This window comes from Chiloscyllium plagiosum, chromosome 37 (genome assembly GCF_004010195.1).
Source record: "Chiloscyllium plagiosum isolate BGI_BamShark_2017 chromosome 37, ASM401019v2, whole genome shotgun sequence".
Classification (NCBI taxonomy): domain Eukaryota; kingdom Metazoa; phylum Chordata; class Chondrichthyes; order Orectolobiformes; family Hemiscylliidae; genus Chiloscyllium; species Chiloscyllium plagiosum.
Window position 1 is genome coordinate 3,583,378 of NC_057746.1, and position 17,019 is coordinate 3,600,396.

At 43.7% G+C, this 17,019-nt stretch overlaps 1 protein-coding gene, 1 long non-coding RNA gene and 1 pseudogene across 2 annotated transcripts in view; 1 reads left to right on the forward strand and 2 right to left on the reverse strand.

Annotated features, from left to right (window-relative positions):
• The window catches only part of LOC122541621 (zinc finger protein 239-like), a 182,746-nt gene that overhangs the window by 125,556 nt on the left and 40,171 nt on the right, over positions 1-17,019 (forward strand). The gene's annotated exons all lie outside the window — the stretch shown is intronic.
• Positions 2,011-17,019, reverse strand: part of LOC122541643 — a 131,006-nt pseudogene continuing 115,997 nt past the window's right edge.
• On the reverse strand, positions 4,683-9,934 carry LOC122541654. The gene is made up of 3 exons (XR_006309636.1): positions 9,896-9,934; positions 5,027-5,130; positions 4,683-4,913 (listed from the first exon to the last, which is right to left on the reverse strand). It is a non-coding gene; the product is annotated as an uncharacterized LOC122541654 (long non-coding RNA).

Here is a 17,019-nt window from a genome sequence, read left to right on the forward strand (position 1 = left end):
CACCTTGACCTCTTTCCACCTATCGCATTTCCAATGCCCCTCCCCCAAGTCCCTCCTCCCTACCTCATTCCTGAAGAAGGGCTTATGCCCGAAAGGTCGATTCTCCTGTTCCCTGGATGCTGCCTGACCTGCTGCGCTGTTCCAGCAACACATTTTCAGCTGCTTGATATCCACTCTACTATGCGCAAGCCTGCCACGACTGAAACCAAATAATTCTTTTCCGTTCTGTTTCCCCCATATTGCACTGCGAGGTTGGCCAGGGAATCCCGCAATTTGGCTGCTGCCCTGGAGCAGATAGTCAATGACACTACCCAGGCTTTACACAAAATCGGTGCCAAAATGGTGGCCAATCACACAACTGCCTTACAAAACCAAATGGCTCTAGACTGGCTTCTCTCTGAAAAAGGAGGCACATTTCTCCTCATTGGGAAAGAATGCTGCACTTAAATCCCTGACAATTTAGAAAAAAATTATCAACTTTGTGGATCATGTCAACAAAGAGGTTGACAAACTCAAATACCATCATCCCTCCACGACCGAAAACATCCTTTGGAGTTGGGCGACGGTATGGTTAGGATCCTTGGGCACTTCCATTGTCCAAGGCATAGTGATCTTTCTCATTATTTTAATTGCTATTTACATCCTTTTGCAATGCTTCTCTGCTTTTATTAAGAGTTTGATGCCTGCTAAAATTCGCTCTGTTCAGTCCAGTTCTCCAGCACAAAAAAAAGAGTTCTCCAGCTCCTATGTTTAAAGATTGCGATTCTGTACTGTGCTTTGATAGAATCAAACGGGAGAGTTGTGGAGGGTGACAACTGAAGGTAGTTAGGATGATTAAGGTGAATGACTAAAGTCACACGTGAACAGCAAATGTGATTGGGTTAATGAGGATGACTCAAGGGGCACATGACTGTAAGTGCTGTCAAGCCTATGTGAGTCATGCTAACTGTGTAAGAGAAGTAGAATCAGTAAGTACTCTGTAAAGAAAATGTCTGTTTTTCACAGTAAGGACAAATAACCGTTAAGAATACTGTATAAACAAGCTTCAGTTGCAATGCTGTATAAAAAGCCACATCTACTCACAGTTAATAAAACTTAAGCTTGAAGATATACGAAGAAGTGCTTTCAATAAAGACAATCTTTAAGACTCCTGCCTGGTCTCCATCTCTTTCCTGTTCGCCAGCCTTGGAAAGAATCCAACAGTTGGAAGGAAACAACTTAAGCAACTATTATCCATAGCCTCCTTAAAGGTAAATAGTCTCTATTCTCATCTTATCAAACCCAGGCCGAAATAACGTGATCTTTAAGGTGTTCGAAGCAGAAAATCATATCTTTTTGATCCTTGTCAACTAAACAGTAATCAAAATGTTGTCCATTGCAGATTTTTTCATTCATTGTTGTCTTCCTCTCTTCAAACATCCTTTTGTCTATTCCCTACATGAGATTGTCAAGAACTGTATACAATTGAGTTTATAAATACAAAAGTCACGCCAAAAGACCAACAAAAAATTAGCATACAAATTATTAAAATCAAGGACTAAAATCAAGATTAAGCAGAAGTATTTTTTAAATTCCCTGGCCTGCATTTATCATCCATCCCAGTTGCCCTTGAGAAGTGGTGGTATGTTACTCTTTTGAGCTTCTGTCCATGTACTATAGGTAGAACAGTATCATTGTCGGAGAGGGGATTCCAGGATTTTGACCTAGAGACACTGAAGGAATGGCAATATATTTCCAAGTCAGGAGAGTGAGTGGCTTGGAGGGGAAATTGCAGGTAGTGGTGTTCCAATGTATCTGCTGCTCTTGGCCTTCCAGATATAAGTCGCTGTGGGTTTGGAAGGTGCTGCCTAAGGAGCCTTGACAAATTTCTGCAGTGCACCTTGTGGATAGTGCACACTGCTGCTACTGAGCATTGGTGGCGAGAGATTGGATGTTTGTGGATTTAGGTTATATCTTGTCTTACAAATTATCTAGTAGATATTTACACACTGCATTGATCATGAAGTCAAATCAGATCACAATCACAATCCTTTTATAAAAATGCTTCAATTGATCACAAACATTTTAAAAAACTTGTTACTTCAATATAAGTGCTTGACAAGTAGGTAACAACCATAAGTACATCATTTTGGCTGAGAATGTATGCTAATTTGTATTCACTTTATCAGCATAATCTGTCTTAAACTGATCATATCAGGAATTTTTAATGGAAGTTACATACAGTATAAATTCTATTTTCAATATCTTTAATGTTGGTTTATTAATGATCAGCCAGGAAGCTGGTACCAACCATAGAAATGACCACAGATGTGGTTTGCTGCCTTCCAGAACATGTTGGGCTGATTCTTCTTGTTAAATCTGGAAGATCTCAAACTCTGTACCAGCATTAATATATTTCAAAGAGAGAGCAGCTCCCAACACCATGTCTGCAATGTACATCTGCTTCCCTTGAATGTACTTCACTTCCAAGTGATATCTATGCAAACAAACAGCCAGAGCAAATTCTTTGTAGCAAACACAAGTGGCTTCAGAAAGATGCTTTGAAGAAGCTTTCTCCCTCCCAAATAGACACTGGTGAAAGGAAAGACAGTAATCAACATTCTTTCTTGATTTGTGTAGCGTTGTTCAGTTTGTGTAAACCCTCTGGATACAAACACAACGGGTTGTTCTCACTGCATGGGGGTTAGTCCAAGTCCTGTTTCACTGACATCACACTGCAGGGTCACTCCATTGTTACATCATAATCCCTCAGCACTGGTGATGTCATCACTAGTTGTTTGATGGGAGTGAAAGCTGTTTCTTGTTCTGTGTCCCAGTCCCACTGAACACCCTGCACAGTGAGACTGGCTACAGGTTCAAACACCCTGACTACAAATTGTTCAAGAACTTGGTCAGGTAGTTGTTGCGTGATTTCCAGGACATCCACAAACTGTGGGAAGGCTTCATTAGTGAACACTCGCTGACAGGCTCTCTCTCCTGTGAGAATGTGTTGATAGAGAATGGATATGTTGACTGTGCGAAAACCTGAATACAAACATTGCATATAAAGCATTTCTTCCCTGTGTGAACCCTATCTTGACCTAGGTGGTCAAATAACTTTCAATAGGTTCAACACTCACCCTACAATTGAAGGATTACTCCCCTGTGTGGATCCTCTGATGGAGCAGGAGGTTCCAGGACCTCTGGAATGATTTGCTGCAAACTTGGCACATAAACAGTTTCTCTCCTGTGTGAATGCGTTGGTGTCTGCGGAGGTTTGATGACTCAGAGAATGATTTGTCACAAACTTCGCATGTGAATGGTTTCTCCCCTGTATGAATGCGTTGGTGCTTGTGGAGGGAATTTAACACTGAGAATGATTTGTCACACACCTCACATGTGAATGGTTTCTCCCCCGTGTGAGTCCGCTGATGGAGCAGGAGACTTGATGAGTCACAGAATGATTTCTCACATGCTTCACATTTAAACAGTTTCTCTCCAGTGTGGATATGGTGGTGTCTGTGAAGGTGTGATAAATCTGAGAATGACTTGTCACAAAACCCACATGTGAATGGTTTCTCCCCTGTATGGATGCGTTGGTGTCTGCGAAGTGTTGATGACACGGAGAATGATTTATCACACACCTTACATGTGAATGGTTTCTCCCCCGTGTGAATCCTCTGATGGAGAAGGAGTCTTGATGAACTTGAGAATGATTTGTCACACACCTCACATGTGAATGCTTTCTCCCCAGTGTGAATGAGTCTGTGCATGCTGAGGGTTGATGACTGTGTGAATGATTTATCACACATCTCACACCTGAATGGCTTCTCCCCAGTGTGAATGCGTTTGTGTGTGTTGAGATTCGATGATAGTGAGAATGCTTTGTCACACACCTCGCATGTAAAGGGTTTCTCCCCTGTGTGAATACGTTGATGTATGCGGAGGGTTGATGACTGTGAGAATGATTTGTTGCATATCTTGCATGTAAATGGTTTCTCACCTGTGTGAATCCTCTGATGGAGCAAGAGACTTGATGAATCAGAGAATGACTTGTCACATACTTCACACTTGAACAGTTTCTCCCCAGTGTGGATGCGTCGGTGTGTCTGGAGATGTGATGAATAAGAGAATGATTTGTCACATACTTCACACATGAATGGTCTTTCTCCTGTGTGCGTGCGTTGGTGTTTACGGAGATCCGACGATGATGAGAATGATTTGTCACACACCTTACATGAGAATGGTTTCTCCCCTGTGTGAATGCGTAGGTGTATCCGGAGGGTCGATGACTCTGAGAATGACTTGTTGCATACCTCACACGTGAAAGGTTTTTCCCCAGTGTGGATACGTCGATGATTCACCAGGCCCGACACCTGAGCAAATGCTTTGTCACACATTTCACACTTAAATGGTCTCTCCCCAGTGTGGATACGTCGGTGATTCACAAGGGTTGATGACTTTGCAAAAGCTCGATCGCATACCTCACACTTGAATGGTTTATCTTCCATGAAGCTGTTGTTTTGTCATTAGTTGTATAACAGATGCACTTGGGGAGTCCTCCTCACACACCTCATATTCAAACAGCCTTTATAAATTGAGTCAGTGGTTGATGAGGCTGGATAAATGATGGAAACTCATCTTGAGCCCACTCACACTTCCTCCCAGCCTCACCCTGACTGATCACCCACAGAAAGGCTGGTTCTGATGGAAGGCTCCACACCACTGACCAGTTTCACATCTGATGATATCTCAAAGCTCCCCTGACCTGACCAATTTCCAGACAATGGTTTTAACCTTCTCTGTGTTGAACAATGCTGAGAAGGGACTGGATGTCTTACCACAGTTGTGCAGTTGTTCCTTGCGTGATGGTCAGGATCTATCTGCAGTGACTATCCTCTCTGTATTCTCTGGTGTAGTGTGGTGCAATCCTTCTGTAAAACAGGAAAGGGAAACATGATTTCCTCCAATTCCATCTCTTCATTTGTTGAAGGGGCTGACTCCTCCGTTAAAGACTGTTCCACAGTGAGTGCCAGTCTGCTATTACCTTTCTTTCTCTCACTGACTGTCACACACCCTCTGTTTCCAGCAGGGACCAGGATCAGACAACCAAGTTACTTTCTTTCCATCCACATCCCATCTTCCCAGGTACTGTGATAGTAATGAAAAAGACAAAGTGTAAAATGGGCCTTCAATTCATTACAAGTTTGCATTGTGCTGGTGACAACCAGTTTTATCCACGGTTAAGCACTATTCACTCATGGAAAATATTGTGTATAGTATAAATGTTGATTGAATCACAATTTGGAAATGTCCCCCTTTGTTTCCAACATTATGTGAAGAAAACTCATTGGGCAGGAAGTGCTCAAAGCTGTGGAAAATGTTGCTTCAGTGTAGCTGATTGAAGGGACTTGTCCTTGAAAACCTGATCCACTGGACTCACTCAGATTCCTATCAGCTACAGCATTAGACAAGCCTAGTATTTTGGGAATAGCTGAGGCCTTCAAGTAAAATCTTTAAGCTTTTGTAGCCAAAGGGATCAAAGGATATGGGGCGGGAGTAGGGGGCTCAGGGTAGTGAGCTTGATGATGAGCATGATCATCATGAATGGCTGAGCAGGCTCCAGGAATCTAATGGACTACTACAGCTTCTATTTTCTGTTTCTGTGCTTCAAAGAAGTCATTAACATTTCAACAAATATGTTTCAGGTATGGCAGGTAAATTGTTATGGCTTAATAATCCAGAGACTAGGAGCTCAAATCTTAATTCACACTAAGTCCTGTTCACACATCACTCTTGTGCCTACCAGTAACTGTTCCCATTCAGACAACTTTTAAAATTTTCATCCTTATTTTCAAATCATTCCATGGATTCATTCCTCACTATCTCTGTGATCTCTTTCAGCCCTACAACCCTTCAAGATCCTCTGCACTCCTTCAATTCTAGCCTCTTGAACATCTCCAATTTCAGTCGCTCCACTATTGATGGTTGTGTCTTCAGCTGCAAGGCTGCACCCTCTGGAATTATCTCCCTAAACCTCTCCGCCTCTTCCCCTCACTTTCTTCCTTTAAGATCCTCCTTAAAACATATCGCATTGACCAGGCTTTAGGTGATATGTCCAAATATCTCCTCATGTGCCTCACCGTTGAGTGCTTCATTGATAACTTAATCCAATATGATTATAAAAAATCAATTCAGACCTAGGGAGTTCATCCTCAGATTATCTTGAAGTCTAAATTTAGTGATCTGAGGAGACTTGACTGCTGTCTCAGAAATGATGTCAATTTGTGTTGAACTTTGATTGTTTGATCAAAGCTGCTTGTTGTGACATCCATCAGGAGCTCATGATTTTCCCAGGATCAAATTCACTGAGGTGGGAACCAGTTCAGGGAAAGAGCAAATCTCCACAGCCAGGAACTTGCAAAAACTGCTTTGAGTTTTCAGTGGAGTAATGTTGAACTGAGTGGAGCTCAGTTTTCAGACTTCATATCAACACGGAAGAACAAGCAGTCTCTTCAAAGCTCAATGTCAACTCAAAAAGTGTTGATTCTGAGTATTTAACTTCACATCACACAAATGAATGATGGCAGAAGCAGCAGATGATATAAACACCACAGTCTATTGGTCTACTGAGAAATCCATGTTCAGGAATACAGCAAACAGAATAGAGCTTGCATCCCTCCAGACCAGATTTGTCAGAATGACCAACAAGTCCAGGAGATCTGCTCCCTCACTGCTGCCTATCTCTCTGCCCATGGACCCCTCTCCATCTGGACTGAGATCAGGAACTATCCGCAACCCTACCCTATCCTATCCCATTCATGCTGGATAGGGGACTGCATTTTGAAGGGACAACCTTCATTGCTTCTTGTTAAGTTATGAGGAGAGATGACACAAATTAGGCTTGTTTTCTCTACAAGTTAGAAGGTTGATGGGTGATCTGATTGAAGTCTTCAATAAAGCGGCAATGAGAGCTGATCTGCAGGGGCTAAGACACGTGTTGCCAGGTATGGAAGGTTTGAGTTATAAAGAAAGGCTGGACAGATTGGGAATTTGTTCACTGAGGGTAGATGGTTGAGAGGCAACCTCATAGTAGTCTATCAAATAATGAGAGGTATAGATAGAGTTAATGGTAGTCTTTTCCCTAGGATGGGGGATTTCAAGACTAGGGGCCATGTTTTTAAAGTGAGAGTAGAGAGATTTTAAAAAGACACATAGAATCCCTACAGTGTAGAAGCAAGCCATTGGCCCATCGCGTCCATACTGATCGCCCAAACAGCATCCCACCGAAACCCTCACCCTTTACCCTATCCCTGTAACCCTGCATTTCCTATGGCAAACCCACTTAGCTTGCACACTCCTGGACACTACAGCTAATTTAACGTGTCCAATCCACCTAACCCCCAGATCTTTGGACAGTGGGATGAAACCAGAGCAGCCGGAGGAAACCTATGCAGACACGGGGAGAACATGCAAACTACACAGTCGCCCAAGGGAGAAATCGAACCCGGGTCCCTGACGCTATGAGGCAACAGCACTAGTCACTGAGCCACCGTACTGCCCTAACATGAGGAGCAAGAAATGTCCTTCAGGGGCAGACATAAGGGGCAAATGTTTTTACACAGAGGGTAGTTCACGCGTGGAATGAAATTCGTGAGGAAGTGGTGAATATGGGCACAATTACAACATTTAGAAGATATTTGGATAAGTACATGAATAGGAAAGGTTTGGAGGGGTCTGGGCCAGAAGCAAGCAGGTGGGACTAGTTTAGTTTGGGATTAAGGTTGGCACAGGAGAAAGTGAGGTCTGCAGATGCTGGAGATCAGAGCTGAAAATGTGTTGCTGGAAAAGCGCAGCAGGTCAGGCAGCATCCAGGGAACAGGAGAAGTGCTTATGCCCGAAACGTCGATTCTCCTGTTCCCTGGATGCTGCGCTTTTCCAGCAACACATTTTCAGCATTAAGGTTGGCACAGACTGGTTGGACCGAAAGGTCTGTTTCCGAGCTATATGTGTAGAAGTTCTCTGCTGTTTGTAATTTTTATTAATGACTTAGATGAGGGAGTCGAAGGGTGGGTCAGTAAATTTGCAGATGATACGAAGATAGGTGGAGTTGTGGACAGTGAGGAGGGCTCCTTTACCCTATCCCTGTAACCCTGCATTTCCCATGGCAAACCCACTTAGCTTGCACACTCCTGGACACTACAGCTAATTTAACGTGTCCAATCCACCTAACCCCCAGATCTTTGGACAGTGGGATGAAACCAGAGCAGCCGGAGGAAACCTATGCAGACACGGGGAGAACATGCAAACTACACAGTCGCCCAAGGGAGAAATCGAACCCGGGTCCCTGACGCTATGAGGCAACAGCACTAGTCACTGAGCCACCGTACTGCCCTAACATGAGGAGCAAGAAATGTCCTTCAGGGGCAGACATAAGGGGCAAATGTTTTTACACAGAGGGTAGTTCACGCGTGGAATGAAATTCGTGAGGAAGTGGTGAATAAGGGCACAATTACAACATTTAGAAGATATTTGGATATGTACATGAATAGGAAAGGTTTGGAGGGGTCTGGGCCAGAAGCAAGCAGGTGGGACTAGTTTAGTTTGGGATTAAGGTTGGCACAGACTGGTTGGACCGAAAGGTCTGTTTCCGAGCTATATGTGTAGAAGTTTCCGACTTCTACACATCAAGGGTGGTACAGATTTGGAACTCTCTTCCACAAATGGCAGTAGATGGTGAGATTAGTTTTTAATTTTGATTGAGATTGATTTTGTTTTAACCAAAAGGGATATGAGCCAAAGGCAAGTTTATGGTGTTCACTGAATGGCAGAACAGGCCTGACTGACAGAATGGCCTACTCCTTTTCCAATGATGACACAGAGTTCAAATCCATCTGCAGCAATTCCTATACTGTTCTGTTGCCAGACTGAGGTTCTAACTCTATCTCCCTTCACAGAGAGTCTGCCACCTCACTGGGAGACTGCTTCACAATGAAGGTAAGTCAGATGATGAACCATGAGGGGAATCATGCTGCTCTGACTGAATTCCTGGGCACTTTCTAATATCATATACAACAACAACAGACAACACTTCTGTTGCACAATGAACAATGTTCAGTGTCCATTGGAGCTTTGTTTCTCCCCGGAGGCTGAGGGGTGACCTTATCGAGGTTTATAAAATCATGAAGAATATAGTTAAAAATCACACAACACCAGGTTTAGTCCAGCAGGTTTAATTGGAAGCACACTAGCTTTCGGAGCGACGCTCCTTCATCAGGTGATAGTGGAGGGCTCAATTGTAACACAGAATTTATCATTAAGTGTATAATTCCTGCCCTAATTTGGCCTGCCAAAATGTTACACCTCACATTTGTCTAGATTAAACTACATCAGCAACTCGTCGGCTCATCTGTTCAAAGTCCCATCTGGTGAAAGGCTCCCCATAAATGCAAGTCTCTTTTGCTTTTCTCAGCAAGTTAAAGAAATCGGTTTCTGGAAGGTTTTGTCGAGATTTCAAAAGACAAGCAACATCACAGAGAGCACTGACCATTCACAGGAGAATAACTAATTCCGAACACACACACTAAACAATAGGAAATCAGTAAGAATGCTCGGGCACTCTGCACCTCCAAGGTCATCACATCTCACCTTCGCATATTCAGGAATGAGCCATCAACAAACCTCACCCTGGAAATCAGAGGGAAATGCTTCCAATAAACACACTCAATATCTAACACACAGCTCCAGTCACACAGTTCAGCACAAAGCACCGAGTAAACAGCTCTCTCAGCTGGATCTTCTCACACAGCATAAGGGACATTTCCACCCCTGACTGCCCACAGGATAGTCAGACTGCCTGAAGATTGGTGTGGATATTATGGGATACAATTTGTATAAAAGCTGCTCCTTCACTCACCATCTCCTCACTTGGTTTTCAGTCCCTATAGGAAGTGAACCAGCTCTGGAAGAGGAAAAGGAGACAATGGGCAGAGTGGGTGGGCTCTCTGATTGACGTCTCTCACAGTCAATCCAAATATTTCGGAGCAACATTAGTTTCCTGAAATTTGGGAAACTGACCGGGAAATGGAGGTGACTTTGAGCAGTAGATTAGGTGAGGATTTAAACTTGTCATTGTCTCATCTAAATAAAACATTCGTACTGGCAGCCGCTCTCTCAGTCCTGGTCAATGTTTGATAGAGATTTCTAGTGTGGAAATAGTAGTCTTGATATTAAACAGAAAACATTGAAAATCGGAACTGGAGCAGGCCATTCAGCCCCTCGAGCCAGCGCCACAATTCAATTTGAACACAGCTTAGCATCTAACTCAGTCTCCTAATTTCGCCTTTCCCTCTTATCCTTTCATCCATTTAGCTCTAAAAGCAACGTCTAACATATTCTTCAAAAATTCCATGTTTTAGCCTCTAACCCATGTTTGGGTGAAAACATTTCTCTTCATCTCAGTCCTCAATGACTACCCCCCCTCCTTTACTGTAGACTGTGACCTCTGGTTCTGGATTCCATTGTCAGCGAGAACATCATTCCTGTGTTTAATCTGTCTAGTCCTGTTCAAATTTTATAGATTTCTCCTAACTGATCCAATCTCTCTTCATACATCAATCTTGCCATCCAGGAATCAGTCTGGAAAGCATGTATTTCCTCCATAGCTGGAATATCATTCTTCAGGTAACAAGATCAAAAATGCATATAGCTGTGGTCTCACCAAATCTCCATACAATTGCGACAAGACATCCCTTCTCCTTTACTCAAATCCTTTCATTATGAAGGTCAATATACCATTTGCCTTCTTCACCACCTGCTGCACCTGCATACTTATTTTAAATGACTGACGTACAAGAACACCCAGGTCTCATTGCACGTTACCCTTTCCAAATCTGTTATCAGTCAGTAATAAACTGCCCTCGGGCATTGGATAGGCATATGGAGGATAGTGGGCTAGTGTAGGTTAGGTGGGCTTGGATCGGCGCAACATCGAGGGCCGAAGGGCCTGTACTGCGCTGTATTCTTCTATGTTCTATGTTCTAGAATCCCTACAGTGTGGTAACAGGCCATTTGGCCCAACAAGCCCAGACTAACCCTCCGAAGAGCATTCCATCCAGACCTTTCCCCTTATCCTTTCCCTGTAATGCTGCATTTCCCATGGCTAACACACTTAACATACAAATCCCTTAATATGATGGGCAATTTAGCATAGCCAATCCACCTAACATGCACATAGGACACAGAACATAGAAAAGTACAGCACAGAACAGGCTTTTTGGCCCACGATATTGTGCCGAGATTTAATCCTAATGTAAAATATAGTAACTTTAACCTACACACCCCTCAACTCACTGCTATCCATGTGCATGTCCAGCAGTCGCTTAAATGTCCCCAATGATTTTGCTTCCACCACCACCGCAGGCAACACATTCCATGCATTCACAACTCTCAGCGTAAAGAACCTACCTCTGATGTCTCCTTTATACCTTCCTCCTAATATCTTCAAACTATGACTTCTCGTACCAGTCAATCCTGCCCTGGGGAAAAGTTTCTGGCAATTGATTCTATCTATTCCTCTCGTTATTTTGTACACCTCGATCGGGTCTCCTCTCTTCCTCCTTCTCTTCAGAGAGAAAAGTCCGAGTTTATTCAACCTTTTTTCATACGGCAAGCCCTCCAGTCCAGGCAGCATCCTGGTAAACCTTCTTTGCACCCTCTCCAAAGCCTCTGTATCTTTCCTATAGTAGGGCGACCAGAACTGGACACAATATTCCAAGTGTGGTCTCACCAGGGACGTGTAGAGCTGCAGCAAAACCTCACGGCTCTTAAACTCTATCCCCCTGTTAATGAAAGCCAAAGCACCATATGCTTCTGAACAACCCTATCCACTTGGGTGGCAACTTTGAGGGATCTATGAACTTGCACACCCAGATCCCTCTGTTCCTCCACACTGCCAAGAATCCTGTCTTTAATCCTACATTCAGCAGTCGAGTTCGACCTTCCAAACTGCATCACTTCGCATTTATCCAGGTTAAACTCCATCTGCCATTTCTCAGCCCAGCTCTGCATCCTGTCTATGTCGCGCTGCAGCCTGCAGTAGCCCTCTCTCCTATCGATAACACCTCCAACCTTTGTGTCATTTGCAAATTTACTAACCCACCCCTCAACCTCCTCATCCAAGTAATTTATAAAAACTACAAAAAGCAGAGGCCCAATAATAGAGCCCTGTGGGACCCCACTCAATACTGACCTCCAGGCAGAATACTTTCCATCTACAACCACACTCTGCCTTCTGTCAGCCAGCCAATTCTGAATCCAGATAGCCAAATCTCCCTGTATCCCATACTTCCTGACTTTATGAATGAGCCTACCATTGGGAACCCTATCAAATGCCTTGCTGAAGTCCATATACATCATATCTACTGCTCAACCTGTCTTGACACCTCCTCAAAGAACTCAATAAGGATTTGTGAGGCATGACCTGCCCCTCACAAAGCCATGCTGACTGCCTTTAATTACACTATGCTTTGCCAAATAGTCATAAATCCTATCCCTCAGAATTCTTTCCAAAAATTTGCTGACCACAGACGTAAGACTGACGTCTGTCAGTCAGTCAGGGATTTCCCTATTACCCTTCTTGAAAAGAGGAACAACATTCGCCTCCTTCCAATCCTCCGGTATGACTCCCGTGGAGAGTGAGGAGACAAATATCCTCGCCAGCGGCTTAGCAACCTCCTTTCTCGCTTTCGGGAGCAGCCTGGGATAAATCTGGTCTGGCCCTGGGGACTTATCAAGCTTAATGTTTTCCAAAATTTCTAGCACATCAACTTCATCAATCTTGATCTGGTCAAGACTGTATCCCAGCTCCTCCAAGTTTTCATTTGCAACAAGTTCCCTTTCCTTGGTGGAAACCGAAGCAAAAAACTCATTTAGGGCTTCCCCTATCTGTTCAGACTCCATGCACAAGTTCCCTACGCTATCCCTGATAGGCCCTACCTTCTCCTGATCATTCTCTTATTCCTCATGTACAAGTAAAATGCCTTTGGGTTCTCCCTAATCTTTTTGCCAAACCTTTTTCGTGCCCCCTCCTGGGTCTCCTCAGTCCAATTCTGAGCTCCTTTCTAGCAAGCCTGTAATCATCTAAAGCTGTGCTAGATCCTTGCTTCCTCCACCTTACGTAAGCTGCCTTCTTCCTTTTGACGAGAAGTTCCTCTGTTCTCGTCATCCAAGATTCCTTAATCTTACCCCTTCTTACCTGTCTCAGAAGAACAAACTTGTGCATCACTCACAACAACTGCTCCTTAAATAGTCTCGACATGTCTGTTGCACCCTTTCTGTGGAACAATTGCTCCCAGTCTGTACTTCCCAACTCCTGTCTGATAGCATCATAATTTCCTTTTCCCCAATGAAATATCTTCCCTCGGTAACTGTTCCTTTTCCTCTCTAAGGCTATGCTAAATGTTAGGCAATTGTGATCACTGTCACCAAAGTGTTCTCCCACTGCGAGATCTCACACCTGTCTTGGCTCATTTCAGAGCACCAAATCCAAAATGGCCTCTCCCCTCGTTGGTCTGTCTACATACTGAGTAAAGAAACCCTCCTGAACACACCTGACAAAAACGGCTCCATCCAAACCATCTACACTTAGGAGGTTCCAGTCGATATTGGGAAAGTTGAAATCATGCATAACTACCACCCTGCTACCTTTGTATTTTTCCAGAATCTGCACGCCTATGCATTCTTCAATCTCTCTACAGCTATTAGTTGGTCTGTAGAAAACCCCCAATGCGGTGGCTGTTACCTTGCTGTTCCTGATTTCCACCCATCCTGTCTAAGTAGACAAACCTTCCTCAACAACCTTTGTTTCTGTAGCTGTGATGCACTCTCTAAATAGCAATGCTACACCCCCTCCTCATTTTCCACACTCCCTGTTCTTTCTAAACGTTCTAAATCCTGGAACATCAAGCAACCATTCCTGTCCCTATGAAACCCCTATCTCCGTTATGGCCACAACATCGTATCCACAAGTACTGATCCATGCTCTAAGTTCATCACTCTTATTTCGGACACTCCTTGCATTAAAGCAGACACACTTTAACCGATCCCTTGATTTCATTGTGTGAAAAACCTTCCTGATAGATTCAATATATCCTGTCACTATCCCATCTGCAACTGACCCCCCCTCAGACATGTGGCTCTGATTCCCACCTCCATCTTTGGACAATTTCTGCTGGATCACACAGGTAAAAGCAATAGAAACATGAATAACCCTCAGCCATAATCTGGTTGTGGCCGAGTTGTCAAGGAATTTAACTAAAGCAAACATTTAAAGAAATTATGTATGATCACTTGAAGCAGTTTTGTTTCAGGAAAGTACATTGTGATGTGATTGATGTCATGTTCAATGCAGTGTATAAACATTGTCTTCACTCACTTTATATGTTTATGTTTCAATAAGTGACAATGGAGGATGCTATACAGGGACACAGAACCTGAGGAATTACATTAGATCCTGGCAGCAATAATGTGGAATGGATCTGTCTATAATCCACATTCCCAATGAAAGCAGGCTTTGATTCAACCTCATACCCACCCCTGAGAGGTGGACTTAGTTTAAAAGTACAGCGCCACAAAATTACAATTGGAGCCAGATTGTTCAGGGATGAGGTCAGGGAGCGAAGACCCTTAGTACATCTCACTCTCCAGCCTATGTTCAGGAAGGAGGTTAGTGCAGGAATAAAACAGAAAATGATGGTGAAATTCAGCGGGTCTGGCAGTATCTATGGAGAAAAGAGAGAGTTAATGTTGAGTCCAACATGAGTCTTCTTCAGAACGAGTCTGAACAATTCACATTAGACTCAAAATGTTAACTGCGTTTCTCCAGCACTTTCTGTTTTATGTCAGATTTCCAACACCCTTACTACAGTATTTATTAAGCAGTACAGAACCCCTGAGCGTATTTCATTCTTCCACCAGGACTGAGCTCTGAATCCTGCTGGTTGTTCTGTTCAGCACAACCGGTCCATGACACAGCTACCTTAGCTGTATGGGGAGATGCAGGTTAATGGTACAACAATAGTGATACAAACTTTACAGATGAACGTCAGTAACTCACACAGGTTGCTCTCATGGCACCTTCCAAACCTACAGCCTCTCCCACCCTGAAAGACAAGAGTAGCAGATGCATGAGTACACTACCAACAGTACACTACCTTCCAATCACACAACATCCTGACTTAGAACTATATCACTATTCCTTCACTGACATTCCATTCCAATGCATCATTGCCCAAAAGACTGGGTAGTTGGTGACACAGTGGCATGGTCACTGGTTTAGTAATCAAATGAACCCAGGTTCAAATTTCACCAGAGATAGTGGTGAAATTTATATCCACAAAGATCTGGGATTAAATGCCAGACTAATGGTGCCCATGTAACTATGTTAATTGTTGTAAAAATCCATCTGGTTCAGGAATATTCTTAAGGCAAGGAAATTTGTCATCCTTACATAGCGTGTTCCACATGTAACTCCAGACTCTCAGTAATGCAGTCAACTTATAACTGCCATCTGGAATAGCTGCCACTCAGATCAATGTGGCCAGTAAATCGGAGCCAATTACAAAGAAGATTTGGAGGGGGGGAATCCAAGATGGTATCGATCCACCGCAGCATAAGCAGACCACCAGACCACCGCGATATCCTGGGACTCTGGAAAGGTTGTGGAGTCCCAGGAAATTGTCAGAGAGCAACTTACCTCGGTTTTCACCATCCAGGGATGCCGAAGAAGGGAGGAGGTACATCTGAGGCGAGCCTGCAGGATCCTCGGACCCGATTTCCTACCAGGTCCTAGTAAAGGAGTTTGCGAAATCTCGCGAGATGTTGGGGAAGCAGATAGACGAGAAGTTGGCCCCAATCTCTATCATGCTGCAGAAGCATGAACAGCAGCTGGGAGTCCTGGAGAAAAGGATGGATGAGGTAGAGCGCAGGGTCACAGTTGTGGAAACTGATGCTGATTCCTCCAAGAATAGGATCCAGGCCCTGGAGATGCAGATCCGTAATTTGCTTGACCAGGTTGATGACCTTGAGAACAGGGGCAGGGAAAAAAAATTCGGATCATTGGTCTGCCAGAGGGTAAGGAAGGTGGGAGGCTCGTGGAATTTATTGAGGACTAGTTGCTGAAATTCCTTAACTTGAAGGCTGGAATGGGAAGCTTTGAAGACTGAGAGGGCTTACTGGGTCATGGTGTGGAGGTCAGGCCTGGACCAGCGTCTTCATCCTGTCTTGGTGCGGTTTATCATTATAGACATAAGGAGATATAGACATAAAATCATGTTCTTCCAGGACATCTCAGTGCCGGTGATCCAAAAAAGAAAATCTTATGATGCCATCAAGAAAAGACTGAGGGAGCACAGGATCCAGTACTCTCTGAGGTATCTGGCAGTGCTTCAGATCATCTTTGATGGATCTGTACATCTCTTTGACATGTCGGAGAAGGCAAGAGACTTTGTGGACAAATTAACTTAATCTGAACAATTTGGTATATACAAATAGTAGTGTTGTTTGGGTATGACTCTACTTTTCTTGAAGAAAAAGGAAGTCCAGTTGGAGCTTTCTTTTCCTTTTTTTAAACTGTTAATAATCTGGTCTAAACTATGTTCGGGGCAGTTGGGATGTGTACGTTCAATTTCTAAGTTAAGTTATACCAAAGAATGGGCAGAGTACTTGCCTTTCTTAAAAAAAAAATTCTTTGTTCGCATTGTTATTCCATGGTGTATTTTTTTTCTTTTCTGCTTGTGCTTGTGGTGCAGCTCCAGCTATGAGGAGTGAAAATGGTTGGGATGGCTAGATGCTTACTTATGGGCAGTGTCTACCTGGTTCAGGAATTTAAATGCCCGGGCTGCAGTATTGGCAGCAGGATGGGAAGTTGGGATTTGGGATGTGTAGATTGGAGTGGTGGTGGAAAGGCACAGCAGGTCAGGCAGCATCTGAGGAGCAGGAAAATCAACATTTTGGGCAAAAGCCCTTCATCAGGAATGAGGC